Source organism: Sapajus apella, unplaced genomic scaffold (assembly GCF_009761245.1).
Source record: "Sapajus apella isolate SASKATOON/1434 unplaced genomic scaffold, GSC_monkey_1.0 scaffold63, whole genome shotgun sequence".
Taxonomy (NCBI): domain Eukaryota; kingdom Metazoa; phylum Chordata; class Mammalia; order Primates; family Cebidae; genus Sapajus; species Sapajus apella.
In genome coordinates, this window is record NW_022437003.1 from 4676812 (window position 1) to 4704230 (window position 27419).

A 27419-nucleotide genomic window follows, 5' to 3' on the forward strand; every position below is an offset into this window, starting at 1 on the left:
CATAAGTATTTGCAACAGCTTGTTCAAGCTAAGTTTGGCTTCTGTCAACAAATCAAGCAAGGCTGAAGTTATTCATGGGGCCTAATGGCTTTGTCTGCTCAGGGATTCTTCAGGTCTGGTCTCCATTTTAATTTACTGCAACAACCTAATTTAAAAGATGGAACCTAAGGGTATTTCTTTCTTTCTTTCTTTCTTTCTTTCCAGACAGGGTCTTGTGTCACTAGGCTGGAGTGCAGTGGTGTGATCATGGCTCACTGCAGCCTTGACCTCCTGGGCTAAAGTGATCATCCCACCTCAGCCTATTGAGTAGCTGGAACCACAGGTACCCACCACCACACCTGGCTCATTTTTTAAAAAATTTTGTAGAGGCAGGCTCTTCCTATGTTTCCCAGCTGTTCTCAAACCCCTGGGCTCAAGCAGTCCCCCCACCTCAGCCTCTCAAGTAGCTGGGACCATAGGTACACCATCATGCCCGGCTGATATACTTTTTAATTTTTGTCAAAACAGGGGTCTCACTATGTTGTCCAGGCTGGTCTTGAACTACTGGTCTCAATTGATCCTCCTGTCTTGGCCTCCCAAAGTATTGAGATTACAGGTGTGAGCCCCAACACCCAGCCTGAACATTTCCGATGTTCTATGCTAAGTGTAATAGCTATTATCAGTTTTAAATATGTACTCTTTATCACATCAAGAAAGAAGAATTCCTAGGGTTTTAATCAAGAAAATATTTTATATCTAATCAAATACTTTTTTGTACCTGCCTATATAATTATATAATTTTTACTCTGCCTTGTTAATATGATGATTATCTTGATAATGTTTTATGTGTTATATCAACCTTGCATTCTTGGAATAAACTTTCCTTCATCATCGGTAACTATTTATTTATTTATTTTTGAGACAGAGCCTCGCTCTGTCGCCCAGGCTGGAGTGCAGTGTGCAATCTTGGCTCACTGCAATCTCCACCTCCCTAGTTCAAGCAGTTCTCCTGCCTCATCCTCCCAAGTAGCTGGGATTACAGGCACATGCCACCAAGCCTGGCTAATTTTTTTGTATTTTTAGTGGAGATGAGGTTTTGCCATGTTGGCCAGACTGGTCTCGAAGTCCTGACCTCAGGCAATCCACCCACCTCAGCCTCCCAAAGTGCTGGGATTACAGGTGTGAGCCACCACGCCTAGAAGTGACAATTTATTTTTAAGTATTTGGAATAATTTCATTTTTTCTTTCTTCCTTCTTTCTTGTACTTCCTCATTTCCTTCCTTTCTCCCGTCTCCCTCTTTTTTAGCCCTCCTTACTCCTTTTCTTCCTTTGCATCTATACTGAAAATTATAATTTTCTCTTTTTGATATTGGTCTAAGGATTGGGAAATAAATCCACGTTTCATTTATAAAATCAGTTCAGAAACATATTGTCTTTTTCAATTTTTTGCAACAATTAACATGGGACATAAATCTTTGTTATTTGAAAGATCTGCAAATTCAGCAGGGCCAAGTGCCTTTTTTCTCCTCCTTTCTTTTTCTTTTTTTTCTCTTTATTTAGGTTAGCTTTTCCCTCTAGTATAAAGAGTGTATTATAATAAATCATCTCGTGTTAGTTTTTCACTCAAGGGTGGAACAAACTCGGGTAACTGGTGCCTATAGGCTACTTTTTAATGAAGTTCTTAGGAAATCTCAAGAGATGAGGCAGGAAGCTGAAATCAGTGGGAATAAAGACTATTTCTGCTAGCTCTATTCGCTTTTATATTTTATATTTTTGAAAACTCATTCATTTCATTTTAGTGGTAAAGTTTTTTTTTCCTTTTGTTTTTCAGAAATGGAGTCTTGCTCTGTCATCCAGCTGGAGTGCAGTATTGCAATCTCAGCTCATGGCAACCTCTGCCCCCTGGGTTCAAGCGATTCTCCTGCCTCAGCTTCCCAAGTAGCTGGGACTACAGGCATGCGCCACCACGCCCCGCTAATTTTTGTGTTTTTAGTAGAGATGGGGTTTTGCTATATGTTGGCCAGGCTGGTCTCTAACACCTGATCTCAAGTGATTCACCTTCCTTGACCTTGCAAAGTGCTGGGATTACCGGCATGAGCCACTGTGCCTGGCCAGTTGTAAAGAGTTTTGACATACAATTGAAAAAATATCTCTCCATTTTAGCGAAATAAAAAAATTTTGGTTTGAATTATAGCTTTTTCTTATACTGAATATTAACAATTTAGGTTTTCCTTTAATTTCAATAATTAACACTAAAAAGCTGTCAAAGAGCCTTCTGTTACTGATTCTACAGGTTTTTTTCCTACTTTATTTACGCTTGCTTTATTAGTTCTCCTTTTCCTGCTTTTTTGATGCCTTTCTTCCTTTCTAAAAAGGAGATAGGCAGGTATAATGGCTCATGCTTGTAATCCCAGCACTTTGGGAGGCCGAGGGGGGCAGATTGCCTGAGGTCAGGAGTTTGAGACCAGCCTGGCCAACATGGCAAAACTCTGTCTCTACAAAAATACAAAAAATTAGTTAGGTGTGTTGGCACGTGCCTGTAATCCCAGCTTCTTGGGAGGCTGAGGCAGGAGAATCGCTTGAACCCGGGAGGCAGAGGTTGCGGTGAGCTGCAATGGCACCACTGCAGTCCAGCCTGGGTAACAGAGCAAGACTCTGTCTCAAAAAAAAAAAAAACCCCAAACCAAAAAAAGGAGATAACTTAGAAAATTCACAAAATAAGAAAAATCGTGGCTCACTTCTGCAACCCAAAGATGACGTGATTATTTGGATACATTTCCTTGTATATTGCTTCAACGGTTATGCATAAGCCATACACATAACTTTACATATTACTGATCAATGTGCATTATATAATACAACCATATATGTTTTAGAATATATTGGGGTTATGTTGTAGATTTCTTCTCTCATATAGATTACGATTTAGGAGATTAGTTTAAAATTTTAAAGAATTTGATACTGTTTTTCAATCTCAAATTGTATCCCTTTTACTTTGGGAATGTAGTATAGAGAATCTGTCTTTTTTTTTCTTTATATGAAGAAATTTTTGTGCTTTATTTGATATTTTTGATGACACCTTCATGGGAAAAAGTATATTAGCTTCTGATATGATTCTATCATGTATTCTGTCAAATACATGACTGCTAATTCGAACTATTATATTACGCTCATCAACTCTGAACTTTCTTCATCGAATCTGAGTACTCCTGATTTGTTATATGAAACACTGACATTTCAAATTATCATTCTGTTTCTGCCTATATTTTTTCCCTTTTATGATGTTCTGGTATTCTCGGACCCTTGTTTATTATGCCTTTTATGATTACATCATGATTTCATTTATTCTACTTTGAAATCACATAATGAGATAGTGACTGTTACTTTTTTATGGCCCATCAGGCAGGCTATGCCATCCCGTCCTCAGTGCTTCCCTAAGCATGTTCCTGGGCATTCGTTTTCTGGGTCTCCTGTAACCAAGCTCCACAGGCTGGGTGGCTTAAAGAAATGGATTGTCTGACAGTTTTGTGACAAGTCCAAACAGGGTGGGTTCCGTCTGAGAGGGAAGGATCTGTTGCAGGCATCTCTCCTAGGCTTGTGGATGTCTATTTTCTTAACAGGTCTTCCTTCTGTGCCAGTTTCCGTGTCCAAATTTCCCTTCTTTGTAAGGATACCATTCATTTTGGAATGCAGCCTGCTCTCATGACCTCATTTGACTTGATTACCTGTGTAAAGACCTCTTTCCAAGTAAGGTTTTATTTTGAGGTACTGGGGTTAGGATTTCAAGATATGAATTTTGAGGGGGTCCCAATCAATCCATAACAGCATATTAATAGTTAACTTGAATGAATTCTATAATTATATACGTTTGAGAAGCATCCGTTTAAAATATTTCATGAGTTTATTTATTTTCAAGACTTCTCCGATTCTTAATGCGCTAGTGCTCTGCAGTGATTCTCATGGAACTCTGGAAGAGCATTTTATTGGGCAGGAGGCTGACAGATGACCAGTGGAAACTACTGCCTTCACATGTGCTTTGCTTGTCTCTTTAGGTTTTAAGTATTTTAATAACAATTTTAACAGTCAAACATCCAGTATATGATGCTTTGCGGGGGGATATTCAGTTTCATTTCATTCAATTTAACAAATCTTTAATAAGCACCCAATATGCATTAGTTCTCATAAATGAGCTAGTCCGCTTTTTTTTCGCATCTCCTTGTAAGAGGTATCTCTATGTTTGCTCTCCTTTTTTCCTTCATTCATGGGGTTTTTAAAGTCTGCGTTAAGTTTCTGATTTCCTTGTGAGATGATGATGATCTTAACTAATTTGTTTACTTTTCTAACATTTTAAGACATTTATGATCTAAGCCAAGTGTTTTTTATTTACGCTTACAAGTTTCTCATGTGAACGGGTGAATTTTCTCTCCTACTGGGGGTGATAAGGAGCCAAAAGATTTTCTTTGACTCAGTGGCAGAATCACAGGCAGGGCCGTCTATCAGCAGTGTGTGTGAATGTGTGTGTGTGCACGTGTGCATGCGTGTGGGTATGCATGTGTGTGTGCACTCACGTGACTGTGTATGTTTGTTGTTTGAAGAAAGCCATTGGTTCCCTGTCCAAGTTCCCTTTAGCAGACCTGGTGAACACATCGCCCAGCTGCTGTGAGATTTTCCTGGTTATGACCCTTCCGCGTGAGGCTGCCTTCTCCTAGAAGTTACAACGCCACCCAGCAGCCCCCAGGCGGTGACCAGTTGGTAGGGTACAAAGGGCTGGTCCCTTGCCTCAAAATCTATAGACTCGGCAGTGCATTTTGACTCCAGGGCTCTATCCGAGACCACATCCTTGTTCAGCTTTTCCCTCCTGCCCTATCCTGCTTCCCTCACTTCCCTTCCCCTGGTGCGCTTCCTCCACAATCACTTGCACAGGAATCTCCATCTCAGGTTTTACTTCTAAGGAAGCTATCCTTAGACAAAAGCTAAACACCATGTAAAACCCATGGATCTATTCAGCTGTGTTGTGATTTATGTACCCGTGTGACTGGAATCCCCTGTGACTCTAAAGAGAAAGTTAGAATTTGTCTTCAGTTACTTTCTTGCTGTCTTCTGAGAAAGATCCTACTAGAGACCATTTTCCCTCAGCAGATACAGGGTTAATTACCCACGCATCATTTGGGAGAAGCTCCAGACCACAGGACAAAATCCAACTGCAGATGCTTCAGACTCTGATACGAAATATTTGCTACATGTCTTGTGAATGCCGTCTCTGGGGAGTATAATTAATCATTTTCAGTTATTTGGTTTAAAAAAATTTTTTTGTTTGCTTTCTTTGATGGGAATTAAAACCTGAGGTTGGGAGGCCTTGGACTCAGGAGGGAAGGAGAATAGGGAAGAGGAAATATACCAATAAGAGGAGCATGGCTGGAGGTGGGTGAGGCGAGATGGAAAGAGCTTTCTGTCTCCAGCTGGATATTGCAGGAGACTCAACATGTTCAAAGTGGAATAACCTGGTCCCTAGACTACACCTGCTCTTCTTCCCTAGTTTAACAAATGGCACAGCCATCCATTCTCTCCTTATCTTCTCCCAGGCTGTTTCCTTGCTCCTCTCACCCCGTTCTTCCCCATACCCTTCTCTCCTCCCCACAAGCCAATCTAATTATTCTGTCACTTGCACCTTCTAAATGTTTCTCAAATCCATTCATTTTTTTGGCCAACATGTGGTTTTCTCATCATTTTATCCGTTTTATTTTATTTTTGAGATGGAGTCTTGTTCTGTCACTCAGACTGCAGTGTAGTGGCATGATCTCATCTCACTGCAACCTCTGCCTCCTGGGTTCAAGCATTCTCCTGCCTCAGCCTCCCAAATAGCTGGGACTATGGGCACACGCCACTGCTCCTGACTAATTTTTGTATTTTTGGTAGAGATGGGATTTCACCATCTTGGCCAGGCTGGTCTTGAACTCCTGACCTTAGGTGACTCACCTGCCTCGGCCTCCCAAAGTTCTGGGATTACAGGCATGAGCCACTGAGCCTGGCCTTTCTCACCATTTTAAATCTTCATCTTCACATTCTCCTCATAAATTCATGCTTTCCTCAATTGCAACATGTTCTTTTCTCTCAACACACGTGCAGTTCTCCCTTCCTGCCATGCCTTTGCCCCCACCACTGTTCCTTCATGCAGCTAACCCCCACTCAGCAGGTGTCAGCCTTTCCTGACCACCCCCCATGTTAGACATGCTTGCCCTGTGTCCTAGAGCCCGAGACCTCCTCCTTCACAGCCATCATCACACTCCATTCTTTGCGATCTGTCTTCTCTAGAAAAGCTATGAAGTGAGAAACCACGTCTTTCCTTCTCTCCACCATACTCCAGTGCCAGGGCTATAGCTACCACACGCTGACCCATTGTGCAAACCAGAAGAAGGCCTTTCTGCAGGCAGGTGCGTCGCAAAATGTTTCCATCTCTGTTTTTGGTGGCAGCCACGTGCCAGGGTATTTGAGTGCAGGCTGGATTTCAGCTCTCATTTGCCCCTCTTGGGCAGGCGCTTTTGTGCAAAGCACAAAATATGAGGTGGTTTTGAAAAGCAAAAGCCAAGTGGGACCAATGAAAAGAAGATATTCACAAGTAGATTTGGTTTAGTCACTGAAATATGTGTAAAGGATATCTTATCATCCTCCTACAATGAGATGGATATCCAGAGAAACTGAAAAATCCTTCAGAATAAGCAAAAGAAATGTAGAAGTAAGAAAGCTAGGTGTGGCCAATTCACACATCTAATAGGACAATCTTGGCATTGTGTTATAGCATAATTGGTAAGATTTGTTTTCTTAGTAATAAGTTGTGCACAAAATAATGAGGCATCTTAAAATCGACAGCATTCTAGACTTGATAATTTGTGGTATAAACATCATTTAGGGATTACATGCAGCTGCATGTAAGAGAACCTGAATAAAGGAACATCATCAAATACAGCTTATTTTTCTCATGTTCCAAGAAGCATAGAGACAAGAGGTCCCAGGCTGGTCTAGCAGCTCCATGATGTCATCAGTCATGGTTTCTGTCAATCACCTAGGTTTCTTCAAATTTTCTTCTCTGCCATCCTTAGCACTTGGCTTTCTTCAGCTTGGCTCTCTCGTGCTCTTAAGAGCAGATATAAAATTAGCAACTAGCAGTGACTCTACACAGTGATTTACATTATAGCCTCTTCTGTTTAGTTTCTCTATTATCCTGAAGTTGGATCTTCTTGTTCTTTATTTTCAGTATGCCAAGACTAGAATCTTCAGTGCTTTTCCACTTTCTATCTCATCTGTTACCAATTTACTTTAAGTAAAGATTGTTTCTTTATATATAAAATATATACTATATATATATATATATATATATAGTATATATAAGAGCTATCATTTATCGATCATCTACCAGAGCAGGAATTGGCAAATTATGGCTCATGGACAAAATCTGACCCACCACCTGCTTTTGTGAGTAGAATTTTATTGGAACACAGCCACACCCATTCATTTAAATATTCTCTATGACTGCTTTTGTGCAACAAGGGCAGAGTTGGGTAGTTGTGACAGAGACCATATGGCCTGCAAAACCTGAAATGTTTACTATTTTAGCCTTTAAAGAAAAGTTTAGACCGGGTGCGGTGGCCCATGCCTGTAATCCCAGCACTTTGGAAGGCCGAGGCAGGCGGATCACCTGAGGTCAGGGATTCAAGACCAGCCAGAACAACATGGAGAAACCCCGTCTCTAAAATACAAAAATTAGCCAGTGTGGTGTCACATGCCTGTAATCCCAGCTACTTGGGAGACTGAGGGAGGATAATTGCTTGAACCCGGGAAGCGGAGGTTGCGGTGAGCCAAGATCGTGCCATTGCACTCCAGCCTGGGTAACAAGAGTGAAACTCCATCTCAAAAAAAAAAAAAAAAAAAAAAGAAAGAAAGAAAAGAAAAGATAAAGAAAGGAAAGGAAAGAGAAAAGAAAAAGAAAAGGAAAAGGAAAGGAAAGCTTGGTCAAGCATGGTGGTATTTGCTTGTAGTCCTAGCTACTTAGAAGGCTGAAGCAGGAGAACTTCCTGAGCCCAGGAGTTCAAGTCCAGCCTGGGCGGCATAGCGAGATCTTGTTTTTGAGATTGAGAGAGAGAGACAGCGATAGAAGTTTGCTGACCCCTGTACTAGAGTCTCGCCGAAACTCCAGCAGCCCTGTGACCTATGAATCACAGCACCATTGAAGCTCAGAGAAGTAAAATAATATTCCCAACATCACTTAACTAATAAGCTGTGCCTGGAGCTGATACCAAGTCAGGATCCTCATCGCTGTTATGTTATACCATTTTTATATACGTGATGCCTCACATTAGACCTCATAGAGATCCTCTCATTCTTCTTTACAAAGGCTTATAGCTGATGAGTGGCAGAGTCAGAATTCGAATCTATGTCAGTGTGTGAAGCCAAACACTGCCTTTAAGTACTACATTGTTAAATGTGTTACTTCTAAAAGATTTTAAAAAATTATTTTAAGACAAGGTCTCACAGTGTTGCCCAGGCTGGAGTACAGTGACTGTTCACAAGTGTGGTCATTGTGCACTTTGGTCTCAGGTTCCTGGGCTCAAGCGATCTTCCTCCCTTGCCTCCTGAGTATCTGGGACTATAGGCACATGCCACCATCCTCAGCCTTCTCAAAGATCTTTTGAACTGTAATGAGTTGATCCTAGGTTTAAAAAATTGTCACAAAATTAATACTAAGCCCAATTTCCTTTAGAAGTAAACGTAAGGAGAACTTCTGGCAGGCTTGGTTCAGATTGTTTGACAGGTCCATTTTTGTCTCTCCAGCTCCGGGTTTTTCTAATCCTTAAAGCCTGAGAAGATATCATTTGCCTAACAATGCAGTCATTGCAGGAACTTGTTAAGCCTGAGCTAATTCACTGCGTTATAGCATTATCATTCCCCTTACAAGTTTACGATATCATTCCATTGGATTGATTGAAAACATACAGTTTAAAAAAAATGAAACTGAATAAGACTCTTCCTCCTATATCTCTTCTTGACCTTTGAACATGTAAACTAAAAAGTAATTATCATTTTATGATGTCCAAAGATTCTCACTTATCTAAGTACAGATAGGATGTATAGAACAAGTACGTAACCCACTGGCACCCAAATGCTGTGTTGGGTTGTAATTCCATCTGACTTTTGGGACAGAATTGCCACCCAGATGGAAGTTAGTAGAGCTAGAGGGACAGCATCAACAGCAGGAATAAGAAAAGAGGCTGTGATGAAGACAGTGAAAAAAACAGACATTCCCCTTGCACATTTCTAATGTTGGTGTTGTAGGCGCAGGCAGGTAAAGAAAGACAGACGCAGTCACATGGCTGTGAGATCAATCTTTGATGACACGCCTAATGTGGGAGCTTATCATTGTGCTTGTTTCATGCCTGGAAGAGCAGAGGCTTCCTTGGAGGGCTCACTAGGGACATAAGAGGAGAGAAGTGCTGACAGCAGGACGGTTAATCGAACTGGTAATGCATTTATGCACCTGCCACCATATGACAAAACAGCCTCTCAGGTGAAATTGTCCATCCATGACTTCATATGCCTGGTAGTGCATTCTGTTTACATGTTGCTTTGTTTTGCTCCCAGTAAGAGTGTGTGGCATAAGCTTGCTTTCTATCATAGACGGGAATGCATCTGCCCATTTCTTGTTAGGTATATTCTAACAGGAACGATGTTTAGGCTGGGAGTCTGTTCTACAGAGAATGAGAAGGAAATAAAAAACACTGGTGGGACAGGGAGTCCCCTTCTAATTATTTTTCCGTAAGTCTCCTGTTTATTTCCCAGCTGCCCTGGATCAAGCCTCTGGGAACTCATAAGTGGCAGGTGAAATTCACACCACGAAGTCTGTCAGGGTTTGGAATTGACACCAATAATTCCCGGTGGGCTATTTTTGCAAAGGTGTAAAGTTTGTTTTCTTAAATTACTTTGAACATGTTTCCCATGATTTTAAAGATACCTTTAACAAGACTCAAAAAGTCTGGCAGGAGGTATGAGTGGAGACGGTGATTATAAGGACTTTTGAAATGAGTTATGACATCAGCCTTAAGTACCCAAAACATTGCTATCATAATTGTCATGCTTTTTTTTCTTCAAGAGCCACTGAAACAGGACAGATACTTAGCAGATCATTATTCTGCTAGCTTCCACATACCACCGAAAAGAATAATTTGCAAGATTCGTGGGAGAGTCTAACAATACACTTAATGAGAGAATAATTTGTTGGTGTTTCATTTGTAGTAAGCAGAATAAACAAAGAAATCCATGAAACAAAAACATAGACAAAAACATCACTGCAGAGAACACTCGTGTTAGAGGAGAGCAATCGGATGCTACTTAGTGGCTACTGGACAGAGATGCTGATCTGAAGGAAGGTGACCCAGTAGACTTCTTCTCTGTCTCACTTAGAAAGTTTTGCCTGTGTGTGGTTACAGTGGCGTAGTACAGGTCAACCGCTTGGGTAAGCTTCTAGGATTTTCACCACTGCACATATGGACACCATTTTCTAACACATATAGCTAACAAAAAAGATGCCTTGATTTAGGAAAGAGCTGATAGCAGGAAGAGGATAAATAAGACATGCACAACTTGTATTTGTTTTTACTTTGTTATTTTTAAGTGCTAGAGTAATCACATCGTCCCACAGGAGGGAGACTACAGAGGCCTCCTCATGAAGGCAGGCTGGGGTGAGCCATGCTTGGGACAGGTATTGGCACACGCTGTCTCCCAGCAGCCTGTCACTGGTGCCTGAAGTAGTGCCACCGGGTTCTTTCTTTTGGATTTCGAGTGGTTATTAAAAAGCTGGTGCCCAGATGGTGTAAAAACTTAAGCCTAGGCTAGCTTGCTCATGAGAGGCCACTTTCCCTAACGTGACAGACGATCGGCTGGGGAGATGTGCACAGGCTTTCCAGGGGGTAGTTCTGGGCAGTCAGGGAATCACAAGGTGGCAGCAGGGAGAAGAGGAAGCTCTGAGGGTGCTAAGGGGATGTTCTAGCGTAGCCAGAAAGAGCTGATTTCCCCTGTTTCACAGTGGGCTAGTGGTCAGTTTAAGAAGGATGACAAAATATTGTTCAGACATCTGCCCAGCTATGTCCTGCAAAGTTAGAGAGCCAAGCAACTGTCTCTGGATTTCCAAGGCCAACCATGAAGGTTATTTGTAAAACTGAAGCAGAGAATACAAAGGATATGAGAAACCACCCATTGTTGGTAAGAGCTTCACTTTGAAATTAACTAACATTGTCAATCAGGGAGCTTTGGCCCCATTGTGGTAGAACAGATTGAACCGTGATCTTTGCAGCATGATGGATGCAGGGAAAGCCAGCAGATGGTTTATAGTGATCTGGCCAAGGCACTAATAGCAACAGAGCCCAGCGCTCGCAATGGCTTTGTCAGCTGAAGCTGACTGCACCGACGAGGAAGTGGGCTGTTCCAAGGTTGTGTAAGGACAAGAGCGGCACCCGGTCCCGGCTGGGCAAAGCAGATTTTCCCTAAGCTCCTCAGCACTTGGTCATGTGGGCACAGCCCTCTGGAGCTTCATAAACTCTCTAAGAATGTCCCTAACAGTTTTTATAATTTCATGCTCTTAGGCTATTATCTCAAATCTTCTGATGATATTCAGAGCTTACCAAATTAGAAAAGTTTCCGTGTGTATGGAAGTTGTCTTCCGATACCAACTCTCTAGGTTTCTTTTTTTTTTTCCCCATCCTTGATTGTGGCAGTGTAAAAGAGACAAGCTGGACCTATTAAGGAAACCTAGCCGGGCGCAGTGGGTCGTGCCTCTAATCCCAGCACTTTGGGAGGCTCAGGAGTTCAAGACCAGCCTTGGCAACATGGTGGAACCACATCTCTACCAAAAATGCAAAAATTAACCAGGTGTGGTGGTGTGCACCTATGGTCCCAGCAACTAGGGAGGCTGAGATGGGAGGATCCCTTGAGCCCAGGAGGTGGAGGTTATAGTGAGCCAAGATTGTATCACTGCACTCCAGCCTGGGCAACAGATAACCTTATACAGGTAGTTTACAACCAGTGGGGAGGTATTAGGGACTTTAAATAAACATGCACATACACATACTTATATGCTGACACCTGAGGCCAACCCACAAATACTCTGATAGGCCCAGTTCTATCTTCCAACCCTTTCAACTTGATTTGTTTCATTAGCGTTTTTGTTGCAATAATATTTAGCTCAGGAAACAAAATACATCTACAGTGGCTTAAATGTAAAAAAATACAACAAGAAATCTGCAATTGGTGAGTTTTTGTTTAGCAATTAGACATTGTCAGGATCTACAGTGTGTGAGTCCCTTGGCCTTTTCCTTTGTAAATTCAAGATGGCCCCTAAACTCAAGTCATCTTGTCCAGGAGGTAGAAAGGGAACTAGGGGAGACGGCTCTGCCAACTTTCAGGCATTTGTCCAGGAAGATTTCCACTTATGTCGTCTATTGAGTCACTTGACCTCCTCCTGTTGCAAGGAAGCGCCACCAGCCGGAAGGACAGGGAGAAGAGGCTGTGGAGGCTTCAGGATTAGCCATTCGAAGGATCTGCCACCATTAATTTCTGGAATGAAGAGAAAAATTGCTAGCTCTGGCTGACTGACCATTACAATTGAGATCATGCTTTATTCTGCCACTAATAGAATATTTTCATTGCTAAAAGCAGTCACTGAAGTTTGATCCTCAGGGACACCCTCTGATAATACTTTTCCATGAAGTAGGAAACTCGTTCAAGACTAGCCTCTGAATGGTATTAAAGTCTAAAAAGCTTTAAACCAAGGTTGAAATGGCCATACTTTTTATTAGGTTGGTGCACACGTCATTGTGGTTTTGGCTATTTTTTGGCCATTAAAAGTAATGGCCAAACCTGCGATTATGTTTGCAGCAACCTAATTGTAGTGTGAAATCTGAACACACCTTGGAGATCAAATCTCTTCTCTCCAGCAGTTCCATTACATGTTTAACAGGCAGTCACATTTTGCTGAAAGGTAATAAAGTGAAAAGTCAGTGTTTGACAGTGGCTTCACTGAGTGAAACAGCTGGGTAACTGCAGGATATGCAGGTAGCCTTGCTATTGATGAACTAACAATGAGCAAATTTTTAAAACAACTTTCTACCATTAGAGGGTACAAGTGCAGGTTTCTTACATGCAAATACTGTGTAGTGATGAAGTCAGGGCTTTTAGGATGCTCATCACTAGAATAGTGAACATTGTGTCCAATAAGTCATTTTTCAAACCTTACCCCTGTCCTACCCTTCTATCTTTCAGTCTCCAATGTCATCTGTACGTTCATGTGTCCCCATAGTTTAGTGTCCATTTATAAGTGAGAACATGGGGTATGTTTTGTGTGCATGTGTGTTCCAGTACAACCACTATAATTTGAATTTCATATAATTCTTTACTAATTTTTCTATTTCAAGATTTTTTTCCTTTATTTTTAGCTTTCCGAGGTTTAATTATGAGGTGCCTTGACATGTATTTCTTTGGTCTTCCTATTTGGGATTTTCTCTGCTTTTTTTGAAAACTGTTTTTAATATTCTGTAACATAGAAATTTGACTTATTTTAATATTTGCCTTCTTGTTGTTAACCCTTGCTCCTAGATTAGTGTCTATCATTGCCATCTTTGTGTCCATGAGTACCCAATGTTCAGCTCTCACTAAGTGAGAACACGTGGTATTTGGTTTTCTGTTTCTGTGTTAATTCGCTTAGGATAATGGCCTCTAGCTGCATCCATGTTTCTGCAAAGGACATGATTTCATTCTCATTTATGGCTGTGTAGCATTCCATGGCATAGATGTACCCACCTTTTCTTTATCCAACCCACAGTTGTATAAAGCACCTAGGTTGATTGCGTATCTTTGCTGTTGTGAATAGCGTTGTGATGAACATGCACATGCAAAACATGAAGTATTGGGCTTGCTGTTTCTGAGTTATGTCAGTTAGGGTCATGGCCTCCAGTTCCCTCCGTTGCTATAAAATACTTGATTTCATTCCTTTTTATGGCTCAGTAGTATTCCATGGCGTGTGTGTGTATGTGTGTGTGTGTGTGTACACGTGACTTTATCCAGTACTCTGTTGATGTACACACAAGTTGATTCTATATCTTTGCTAGTATGAATAGTGCTGCAATAAACATATGAATACAGGTATCTTTTTGATATAATGATTTCTTTCCCTTTGGATAGATACCTAGTAGTAAGATTGCTGGATCACATGGTAGTTCTACTTTTAGTTCTTTAAGAAATCACAAAGACTTCATGACTAAAACACCACAAGCAATGCCGCAAAAGCCAGAGTTGACTAATAGGGCCTAATTAAACTAAAGAGCTTCTGCACAGCAGAAGAAACTATCATCAGAGTGAACAGGCAACCTAAAGAATGGGAGAAAATTTTTGCAATCTATCCATCTGACAAAGGGCTAATAACCAGAATCTAGAAGGAACTTAAACAAATTTACAAGAAAGAAACAAACAATCCCATCAAAAAGAGGGCAAAGGATATGAACAGACGCTTCTCAAAAGAAGACATTTATGCGGCCAATGAATATATGAAAAAAACTCGTCATCCCTGGTCATTAAAGAAATGCAAATCAAAACCACATTGAGATACCATCTCACACCAGTTAGAATAACAATCATTAAAAAGTCAGGAAACAGATGCTGGAGAGGATGTGGAGAAACAGGAACACTTTTACACTGTTGGTGGGAGTATAAATTAGTTCAACCATTGTAGAAGACAGTGTGGTGATTCCTCAAGGATCTAGAACTAGAAATACCATTTGACCCAGCAATCCCATTCCTGGGTATATACCCAAAGGATTATAAATCGTTCTACTATAAAGGCACATGCACATGTATGTTTACTGCAGCACTGTTCACAATGGCAAAGACTTGGAGCCAACCCAAATGCCCATCAATGATAGAATGGATAAAGAAAATGTGGAACATATATACCATGAACTACTATGTAGCCATAAAAAAGGATAAGTTCATGTCCTTTGCAGAGACATGGATGAAGCTGGAAACCATCATTCTTAAAAAACTAACACAGGAACAGAAAACCAAACACCTCATGTTCTCACTCATAAGTGGGTGTTGAACAATGACATGGACACGGGGAGGGGAACATCACATACTGGGGCCTGTTGGGGGATGGGGGCCTAGGGGAGGGCTAACATTAGAAGAAATACCTAATGTAGATGATGGGTTGATGGGTGCAGCAAACCACCATGGCACGTGTATACCTATGTAGCAAACCTGCATGTTCAGCACATGTATCTCAGAACTTAAAGTATAATAATAATTTTTTAAAATCCTAAAAAAAAAAAGAGATCACAATGAACAATTTTGAAGGAGTCTTCCAAGGGTACACTGAAACACAAATGAAAACAATGTGCCCATAATTATGAACTCTTTATCCTTTATGTTTAAAAGAGGACTCCTAATCCAACTCTCTGGGATTTTATTTTTTCATGTGTGAAATGATGAAGTTGGATTAGGAGATCTCTTTTAAATATAAAGGATAAAGATGCTTGCATAGAGGCTGAACATTAGTTTACATATTTAATTAGCCAGATTGAAGAATATATGGCCGTAGGATTAGATATCATTCAATAAAGTTGATCCAGTTACAATACAAAAATTACTTTTTATTTATTTAATTTTTAACAATTTTTTATCTTTGACAAATATTTTAAATCCCTTCCCAGCAAAGCAATACTTTTTATTTTTAAATAGACATTTCATTTCCTGCATTCCATACACAGTTTTTAAAATATGACCAGCTTGGCAGACTGTGAAAGCACATGAGTCTGACATTAATTGGCAACACTGAATATGTGCATTCAATACTTATTCAAATGTGTAACCTCCAACTAACTGCTGTGTCGCAGTTATCAAAATTTCCACTAATGTTATATTTATGAACTGCTAAAGCGACGTTGCTGGCCCAGAACTCTGTGCTGAGTATATCCAACTGCCCACTGAACATCTCTACCGGGATAGTCTGTGGGAGGAGTTCAAAAACCAAGCTCCTTCTCTTCTCCTGAAAACCTGCTCCTCCTCCCGAGTTTCCAGCTCAGTGAATGGACCCTGCATCTGGCCTCTTGCTTCTGTCTTCTAAAGATCTCTGTATCCCTAAAGTTCTTTGTGGCCCAGCTGCCGCTGTCCTGGCCCTCTCTACTGCTCGTGTGAGTAGCCGTCATCCAGCGGCCATCCAGCCTCCTATTGTGACTCCCACTCCAATCCATTCTCACAATCTTTCTAAGATGCAAATTCAGTCATTCTTTTATTCAGCAAATATTTATTGAATGTTTCTCATGTGCTGAGTACTGTTCCGGTCCTGTGTACAAAGCAAAGTCCTTGCCTTCATGGATCTTACGGGGCAGAAGAGGCAGACGGTAAACAAATGAACAAATGGATGTGTGATGAAATGATGGGTAGGGGTAAGTGCTGTAGAGGAGAACAAGGAAGGGATGCTTTTAGACTGGGCGGTCACGGGAGGGGCTTCAGGAGTGTATTTGAGCAGAATGAAGTGAAGAAGCAACGTAGGCGAATATCAGAGGAAAGAACGTACCTGGGTGAGAAGACCCTAGAGTGGACCCTTGCTTTGTGTGCTGGAAGTAGAGCCAACAGTCCAGTGGGGCTGGGGTGGAGTGAGCCAGAGGGAGATTGGGGCAATGAGGCCAGGGAGTTGAGGAGGGACCAGACCATGCATGGCCTGGCGGTCCAATGACAGCTTTTCAGAAGCAGGGAGATGAGACATGTCTTCTGTTTCAAAACTATTGTCTCTGTTGTATAGAAAATACATTGTAAGTGATCAAGAACAAATGCAGAGAGATCAGTTAGGAGGCCTATGTATAGTTTTAGCAAGATATAATGGTGGATTTGGCTGGGTGCAGTGACTCACACCTGTAATCCCAGCACACTGGGAGGCCAAGGCAGGTGGATCACCTGAGGTCAGGTGTTTGACACCAGCCTGGCCAACATGGTGAAACCCCATGTCTACTAAATATACAAAAATGTGCTGGGTGTGGGGGCGTGTGCCTGTGATCCCAGCTACTCTGAAGGCTGAGGCAGGAGAATTGCTTGAACCAGGGAGGTGAAGGTTGCAGTGAGATGAGACGGCGCTACTGTGCTCCAGCCTGGGCAACAAGAGTGAAATACCATCTACGAGAGGGAGAGAGAGAGAGAAAGAGAATGGTGAATTATATTGTATTTTATCATGCTGAAACATACATGACAAAATTTGCCATCTTAACCATTTTTAAGTGTACAGCTTAGTGGCATTAAGGACATTCATATTGTGGGGCAACCATCACCCCAACATCCGTCATGGAACTTTTTTATCCTCCCAAACCAGAACTCTGTACACATTAACCAATAATTCCCCATTCCTTCCTCCCCTCAGCCCTGGCAGCCACTGTTACTTTCTGTCTCTATGAATTTGACTACTCCTGTTGTCTCATATAAGTGGAATCACACAATATATGGCCTTTCGTGTCTGGCTTCTTTCACTCAGTATAATATTTTCAAGGCTCATCCACGTTGTTGCATGTGTCAGGCCTTCCGTCCTTTGGAAAGCCGAGTCAACTCCACTGGATGTTCATATCTCATCTGGTTTCTCCTTTCATCTGTTGATGGACATTGGGGCAGCCTCTGCCTCTTGGCTATTGTCAATCATGCTGCCATAAATCAAGGTGTACAAATATCCCTTTGAGACCCCGCTTTTAATTCTTTTGGGTGTATATACACCCAGAAGGCGCATTGCCGGATCAAATGGTAATTTGGGTGGATTATTTTCAATGTAGACATGACAAGAACCTGTTCCCCTGCTTAAAATTTTTCAGTGGCTTTCTATTGCTCTCAGGCAAAAGTTGGTTTAATATGGTTCAAACATCTTGCAAGATTTCACCCTTGCCAATCTTTCGTAATCTCCCACCCCCGCATTCTAAAAGCGAGTGAATATCTTTGAATCCCTAGAATAGGCCATGCTATTTTCTGGGAACTGGCCCCAACCCCAGCTGACTTGTCTCTATCCTTAGCTCTCCCGGAGAGGGCACCTTCCTGTCCCACGGAGTCCAGGTGAGACCTAGAGCCCCCTTCCCAGGTGCCCGCCCTGCGCTTGCTCTTTCTCCGCCTCATGCATCTCGCAGCCCGCAGTGCTGCTGTCCACCTGGGCACATTCCCTCTCACGTGGCAAGCGCCGAGCGCTGTGTCTGACTCACAACTGGTACCGCCCAGGTAGAAGGAGTATCTGTTGACAAATGAACAAAAGAGGATGCACAATCTGTCCATTCCCTGACACACAGTACTTTAAAATATCAGTCGCAAAGCTGGGTGCAGTGGCTCACGCCTGTAATCCCAGCATTTTGGGAGACCGAGGCAGCCAGATCACTTGAGGTCAGGAGTTCAAGACCAGCCTGGCCAATATGGTAAAACCCTATCTCTACTAAAAATACAAAAATTAGCCCGGTGTGGTGGCAGGCGCCCGTAATCCCAGTTATTTGGGAGGCTGAGGCAGGAGAATTGCTTGAACCCAGGAGATGGAGGCTGCAGTGAGCTGAGATCACGTCATTGCACTCCAGCCTGGGCATTGCAGTGAGACTCCGTATCAAAATTTTCAAAATTAAAATTCAAAAAAAACATGAGTGACAAACAAAAACACCTTCAGAGTCCGGACACAAAACCAAAACGTGTGATGCTGAGAGTGAGTGGCTGGTCTAGTAGGGAATGGTAGGACTCGTGGCCGTCCAGAGCTGTGCCATGCAATAGGATTGTTGCTGGCCACATGTGACTATTGCATTAAAATTAGTTAAATACAATTTCATTCTTCCCCTCCACCTCACTAGCCACATTTCAAGTTCTCTGTAGGTAGCCACATGTGGCTACTGGCTTCTGTACTGGACAGTGGAGACACAGAACGTGGTCATTATTGCAGAAAGTGTTGACAGTGTTATTCTAAGGCGTGCATGTCTCACGTAAGGTATTCAGAAGTCACAGTTGTAGCTGGGCATGGTGGCTTATGTCAGTAATCCCTGCACCTTAGGAGGCTAAAGCGGGAGGATCTCTTGGGGTCAGGAGTTTGAGATCAGCCTGGGCAATATAGTGAGATCCTTGTTTCTACAAAATTATTAAAAAAGTGTTAGCCAGGTGTGGTGGCGTGTGCCTATACATCCAGCTACTTGAGAGGCTGAGGCAGGATGTCCTTGAGCCCAGGGGTTCGAGGCTGCAGTGAACTGTGATGGTGCTGCTGCTCTCTAACCAAGTGACAGAGCAAGACCCTGCCTCTTAAAACAAAATAAAATTTAAAACACCGTTCTGGCCAAATGAAACCCTTTGGGTACACTGATTGCTGCTTCTTCTTCTTAGAAATGAATCTTCATATAAAACACTTAGAGATGGCAGTGTTGCGCTCAGCTTTGAGGAAGGAGACTCCGTCCTACGGACAAGAGAAGGAGGCTGGCAAAGCTGCCGACCGCCCTCCTGGCAGGTGGCTTCTGGAGGAAAGTTCTCTCTGATCTTAGTGCCAGGGATAGTTGCATGTTTTTATAACATGGTCTCCTTCTGTCATTGATCACATTTCCTTGTTACATTGGCCGCTAAATCTTTAGAGCCAATCATGACCCAGCTCCAGCCGGGGAGTCAAACCTTGCGCTGCGCATAGCAGGAACCCTTTGTGTGATCCTATTTTTCCAACTCTGTCTCCCTTAAGAAAATCCTGTGGCATGTGTTTTGTAAATACATTTCTTCCTCAGTGAATCGAATTTATTTATTTTGGTGCCATATAGTATTCTATGGTATATATGCACTACAGCCTGATTCTGTGTGTCTTCATTGATAGGTATTTGAATGTTTCCATTTTCCTCTGTGACCAGCAATGCTAGTGTAGCCTCCTGTGCATGTGTCTTTACTTGTATATGTGACAGTGCACTGGGAAATGGAACTACGAGGTTGTAAGGTATACTTATGTTCAACTTTGAGGTGTTGCCAAATTGCACTCCAAAGCTGTCATTACTCATTGACATCCCCGTCAGCTGTGTATGAAACTCTTATTCTCACATCCTGCTGTCCCTTGAAATTATTATAATTTTTCCCAATATAACGGGTTTAAAATATCTTGCTTTGTTTTGCATTTTCTTGACCACACCTGATATTGTGTCTGTTTTCACACTTATTTGTCTAATTGTGGTTCCTCTTTTGTGTGTTTCCAATATATATTCTTTGCTGATTTTCTAGTGTATTGTTTATTATTTTCCTATTGACTGATGGAAATTATGTAAATCAATTTTTAAAAATCACAGCTTTATTGCAGTATAATGCACATACCATAAAATTCACCCTGTTAAAATGTACAACTCAGTCGCTTTTGGTATATGCACAGAGTTGTGCAAACATCAGTACTATCTTTAAAACCATCAGTACGAACTTTAAAACATCTTCAGAGGCTGGGTGTGGTGGCTCACACTTGTAATCCCAGCCCTTTGGGAGGCCGAGGTGGGCGGGTCACCTGAGGTCCGGAGTTCAAGATCAGATTGACCAACATGGAGAAATGCTGTCTCTACTAAACAAACAAACGAACAACGACAACCCCCCCCCCAAAATTAGCTGGGCATGTTGTCACATGCCTGTAATTCCAGCTACTCAGGAGGCTGAGGCAGGAGAATCACTTGAACCCAGGAGGCGGAGGTTGCACTGAGCCGAGATCATGCCATTGCACTCCAGCCAGGGCAACAAGAGTGAAACTCCATCTCAAAAAAACAAACAACAACAAAAAAAACTTCATCCTGGAAAAGAAACCCCAAACCCATTAGCAGCCTCTCTCCACTGCCCTCATCTACCCATCCTAGCCCCAGGCAACCTCCAATGCACTTTCTGTCTCTATAGATTTGTCTTTTTTGGACATTTCTTACAGATAGAATCATACAATAACACCCATTTTGAAATAAGCTGGGAACTCAGATAGTTGTTTCAATGAATTATGGGATCATTTTGCGTTTTTGAGTTATGTAAGTGGCCCTCCATGCTCAGATGCTTTTTATTTACATCTAAATGTCATTTTTTATTCCAACATAAGTTGTGATGAACAAATATATATTTTTGAAAATCCAGGCTTCCTATTTCTGGTATCTTTCACCTTCAAGGATTCTCCAGAGATCAAAAGCTCCTCTTTGAAAAGTGTTGGCCTGGAGCAAATCATAGTCTAAACACAGCTCTTCTAAGAGCAGAGCTAAAATTCAGTTTTGTTTACATTTGGCTGAGCTAAAAGGGGTCATTTCAAGAAAGAGTCAAAGACTAGAAAAGGAAATGGGCTGGAATGAGTCTAAAATATTTAATGTTTGAAATTGGGAAAATATCTAAGAGAACTTCCAGTTATTGTGAACTGCATAATTGAAAAGAAATCAAGTGTTAGGATAACCAGACAAACCAAAGTCCTTTAGGGGTAAAAACCATACAGTGCATATTCCCGTGTATACATAATACAGTATATAGTGCAGAAATTAGAAAATAGGTCATAAAGTTCCTCTGGGGAATACATACTTTAGGAGTCAAAGGTAGGAGTGGTGAAAAGAAAGAGCGGTCCATATTGGATAGGAAACTTAGACTATTTCAGCCCATGAGACAAAAAAGATTGGGTTAAATAGAAATGCAAGTGGATTTTCATCAGTAAGTCCAACACAAGGTTCACATATCTTGTTTTGCTAACTTTTCCAAAGCAAACAATGGAGGCGGTTACTGATATTTTTGGGTACATTCTGATAGGCAAAACGGTGCTTTTAATTTACAGATTTAAAGTTTGGCGTTATTTTATTTTTAGTGGAAATATTCTTCCTATTCTTCTGTTGAGTTTTAGAAATTCAGGTTACTCCAACGTGTCTTTCAGTGTTAATGTTATTTTTCCTCCCTCAATGTAGACTCATAGATGCTTCCTAACACATCCAGCATTTCACACTCTCCACGGGGCTTAACGAATGCCATTTGCTGCCAGGCACAGATAAGGCCCATGGACATTGTCAGACAAGCTGCCATCTTCTCCCAGGAAGTAGATGTATATCAAGATATACGTATATGGGTATATGATAGATCTAAGCATCAATGTGATTATAACATAAATGCAATATATTTTCTTGACTTGACACTTCCACTTATTTCTCACTAGCTAGCCTCATCTACTTATCCTTCTTTTCAAAAGAAAATTACCAAATCCTCTACTAGTTTCTTGAAGTAAGAATTAGGAGATTCATGAATCATCGACTGTAACACTCCAGTAACCTTGATTAACTGTGGGAGCACATCTAAACCACAGAATATTTTTAAAGAACTGTAGTTTATTGCTTTCAGGCACATACATAAACTAAAGCTGCAGGCAAGGTGTTTTCATGTCAAGGGCCTCCTGGTCTGTGTTTAAGTCTTATTTCTGATGGACAGTGTAGACACTAACATGTAGTGTGCTAACAGGCTCAGAGCAGATGGTCTGGGCAAAGAGACATGAAAATACTATGAATCCTTTTATTTTCTTTGTTAATTTACTTTTTGATTTTTTTTTTTTTTTTTTGTGAGTCAGAATTTTACTCTTTTTGCCCAGGCCGGAGTGCAATGGCAAAATCTTAGCTCACTGCAACCTTGGCCTCCCAGGTTCAAGCAATTCTCCTGCCTCAGACTCCTGAGTAGCTGGGTTTACAGGCAAGAACAATCACACCCAGCTAATTTTGTATTTTTAGTAGAGACGGGATTTCTCCATGTTGGTCAGGCTGGTCTCGAACTCCTGACCTCAGGTGAGCAGCCCACCTCCGCCTCTGAAAGTGCTGGGATTACAGGCATGAGCCACTGTGCCCGCCTGAGTTTTTTCATTTTTTTTTTTTTTTTTAGAGATGAGCAATCATACAGCTTCTTTTGTAGACATACAGACTTCAAAGTATTTCCCTTCTCAAAGAGTAGTCAGTAATACCAAAGGTTTGCACCCTAGTTCTTACCAAAGAACTCAGCACTGAATGGATGGCCAAAGCACAACAGAAGCAATTAATATCCAAAGAGATGGTTTCAGGGATATGTTAATTACTCACTTTCCTTAATTTTTCCATTTCTGTTTCTGCATTGCTGCAGGACCTAAAAGCTACCATACTATGCCATAGAGGTGCTCCTCAAAGTTTAATGTACTAGATTCCTGGTCCCTGTTCCCCCCAATTTTGGTTTAGTTGGTCTGGGATAAGACTTAAGAATTTGTATGTGTATCATGCAGCTCCAGGTGATTTTAATTCAAGTGATATCTACTGACCATGTTTGAGAAATGGAATGTGAGTGACTGAATTCCTGCATGCTGCTGTGTTCCATTAAGTTATGCTGAAGGTGGATACAAAAACTTTTCATATGAAGAAATGTTTTGCATCCCTTGCAAAACTATTGTTCTTCATGCTGTTATCTGATATTTTTATGTGTTTTTAATTTTGTTTTTGACATAGAGTCTCACTCTGTTGCCCAGGCTGGCGTGCAGTGGCATGATCTCAGCTCGCTGCAACTTCCACTTCCTGGTGGAAGCAATTCTCCTGCCTCTGCCTCCTGAGTAGTTGGGATAACAGGTGCACGCCACCATGCCGCCAATTTTTTTGTCTGTGTGCTTTTAGTAGAGATGGGGTTTTGCCATGTTGGCCGGGCTAGTCTCAAATTCCTGACCTCAAGTGATCCACTCGCCTCAGCCTCCCAAAGTGCTGGGATTACAGGCGTGAGCCACTGCACCTGGCCTCTTATGGGTCTTTTATATCAGAAATTATGTGACAAATATATCTGATGATTTAATGACAGAAAAAAGTTTTCCTCTCCTGAAAAACTGATGTTCTTTCAATTATCAACCAAGAGAATCACAATTATGTCTTTTTGTCTTAGACCACAGGGAGCCCAGAGAATACATAGGTATCTAATTTCAGGTTCTTAGCTGATTTTTTCCCTCTCGCCTTTTCCTCAGTATGGCTCCTGAATTTTCTTTATGATTCAGTTTTCAGCTGTCGTGATGCAAATAGCTTTTCATGATAATGCTTTCTCAGAAGCAGGGAGGAGAAATTATAAACATATGAATAAAATATTGAATGTGATTGTAGCTTTATGAAGTTACCAACAGTTCTCTATTTTGTGCACTCAACTGTAAGCCAGGGTCCACTGCTGACCTGGGCCACTTTCCTGGCTCATCCAGTTCCTCATGTGAAATTTTGCTTTTCTCATTCCCTGTATGTACATCATCCTAATGCGCTCATGCGACAGTGGACTTTCTTTCCGCTTTCCTGGTTCCTATTCTTTACTTTCTCAAACATAACAGCGCTGCTTGAATCTGTTGTCTTCAACAATGTCTAATGTTTTGTTTTTATTCATTGTGAAAATTGCATTTATTTCCCAAAAATCCTCGTTACCAAAAGCTGGAAATGACGTAAGTGTCCTTCGGTGGGCAAATGAATAAATAAACCGTGGTGTATTTGTATAGTAGGATACTACTCAGCAGTATGCTGTGTGAACTAAGCCAGTCTCAAAAGATGACATACTGTATGATTACATTTATTTGAGAGACTGGAAAAAGCAGAACTACAGGGACAGTGAATGTGTTACCAGAGGATAGGGTGTGGAGAGGGTGTCAGCAAAGGGGGAACAAGAGGGAATTCTCTAGATGTTGGAATGTCCTGTTTGTGGTAATGGTTACAAGAATTTATGCATGTGTTAAAACTCATAGATATGTATACCAATGTGAATTGTATTGTATGTAAATAAAAAAAGGCAAGCCACAGAGTAGGAGGAAATATTTGCAAAACATGTATTTGACAAGGATGTATATCCAGAATATTTAAAGAATGATCAGAACTCAATATAAAAACAAACAACCCTTGGCCAGGGGTGGTGGCTCACGCCTGTAATCCCAGCACTTTGGGAGGCCAAGGCGGGTGGATAACGAGGTCGAGAGATTGAGACCATCCTGGCCAACATGTGAAACCCCATCTCTACTAAAAATACAAAAAATTAGCCAGGTGCAGTGGCACGTGCTGGTAATCCCAGCTACTTGGGAGGCAGAGGCAGGAGAATCTCTTGAACCTGGGAGGTGGAGGTTGCAGTGAACTGAGATTGTGCCATTGCTCTCCAGCCTAGGTGATAGAGCGAGATCTGTCTCAACTACTACTAGTACTAATAATAAAGCAAACAACCCACTTTAAAAAAGGAAAAGTTTTGAACAGATAATCAGGGATCACATACAGATGGCAAGAAAACACATGAAGGGATGCTCAACATTGTCATTAGGGAGCTGCAACTTAAAACCACAATGATTCAATAAAATCCAACATTCTTTTATGATAAAAACTCTCAACAAATTGGGTATAGAAAGAACATACCTCAAAATGATAAAGGCCGTAGATGACAAATCCACACCTAATGTATACCAAACAGGCAAAAATTAAAAGCCTTTTCTCTAAGGTCTGGAATAAGACAGGTATGTCCACTTTCACCACTTCTATTCAGCATGGTACCGGAAGTCCTGGCCACAGCAATTAGACGAGATAAAGAAATAAAGGGCATACAAATTGGAAAGAAAGAAGTTAAATTGACCTTGTTCACAGATGACATGATACTATATTTTGAAAAACATAAAGGCTCCACCAGAAAAAACACACACACCTATTAGAACTCATGAACAAATTCAGTGAAGTTGTGGGATATAAAATCAACAAAAGAAATAAGTAGCATTTGTATAGCCAATAGTGAACAATCTGAAAAAGAAATCAAGAAAGCAATCCCATTTATAATACCTACAAAAAGTATAAAGTATCTAAGGATCAGTTTAACCAAAGAAGTGAAATGTCTCTCCAAAAATCGTATAAAACAGTAATGAAAGAAATGGAAGAGGACATACATAGAAAATGGAAAGATATGCTCATGAATTAGAAGAATTAATATTGTTAAAATGTTAACACTAACCTAAGTGACCTACAAATTAACTCCTATCAAAATACCAATTGTATGCTTCATAGAAACTCCTATCAAAATACCAATTGTATGCTTCATAGAAACTCCTATCAAAATACCAACTGTATGCTTCATAGAAACAGAAAAAAAAATCTTAAAATTCACATAGAACCACAAATGACCTTGAAGAGTCAAAGCAATCCCAAGCAAAAAGAACAAAACTGGAGACATCACACTACTTGACTTCAAAATACACTACAAACCCATAGTAACAAAAACAGCAGGCTGGGTGCAGTGGCTCACGCCTGTAATCCCAGCACTTTGGGAGGCCAAGGCAGGCAGGTTACCTGAGGTCAGGAGTTTTGAGACCAACCTGGCCAACATGGTGAAACCCTGTCTCTACTAAAAATACAAAAACAAATTAGCCAGGCATGGTGGCAGACATCTGTAACCCCAGCTACTTGGGAGGCTGAGGCAGGAGAATCACTTGAACCTGGGAGGTGAAGGTTGCAGTGAGCCAAGATCGTGCCGTTGCACTCCAGTCTGGGTGACAAGAGTGAGACACTGTCTCAAAACCAAAACCAAAACCAAAAAACAACAGCGTGGTGCTGGAATAAAAACAGACACATAGACCAATGGGACAGAGTAGTTAAGCCATAAATAAGTCCATGCATTTACAACCGACCCATTTTCACAAAGACTTCAGGGTCTCTTCAATAAATGGTGCTGGGTAAAGTAGATAACCATACGCAGAAGAATGGTGCTAAACTCCTGTCTCTCACTTTGCGTGTACAGAAATCTCAAAATGGATTAAAGACTTAAATCTAAGACCTGAAAGTATGAAACTACCAGAAGAAAACGCTGAGGAAATGTCTTGGGACATTGATTTCGCTTGGCACAGAGTTTTTGGATAAGACCTCAAAAGCACAGACAGCAAAAGCAAAAATTGACAAATGGGTTTGCATCAAGCTGAAAAGCTTCTTCACCCCAAGAAAACAGTCAACCAAGGGAAGAGACATCTACAGAATGGAAGAAAATATTTGCAAGTTATTCCTCTGATAAAGAATTGATAAACAGAATATATAAAAATTCAAACAACTCAGAAGCCAAACACACACACACAAATCTAATTAAGAAACAGGCAAAGGATCTGAATAGGCATTTCTCATTTGAAGATATGCAAATGGACCACAGGTATATGCAAAAGCGTGCAGCATCACCCAATCATCAGGGAAATGCAAATCAAAACCACAATGAAACAGTATCTGACCTCAGCTTAATTGCCTTTTATCAAAAAGACAAAAAATAATGACTTGGTGAGAATGTGGAGAAAGGGGAAAACTTACTTGTAAACTGCTGGTGAGAATGTAAATTAGTGTAGCCATTCTGGAAAACAGTTTGGAGATTCCTCAAAAAGCTAAAAACAGAACTACCATATGATCCAGCAATCCCACTGCTGGGTATATATC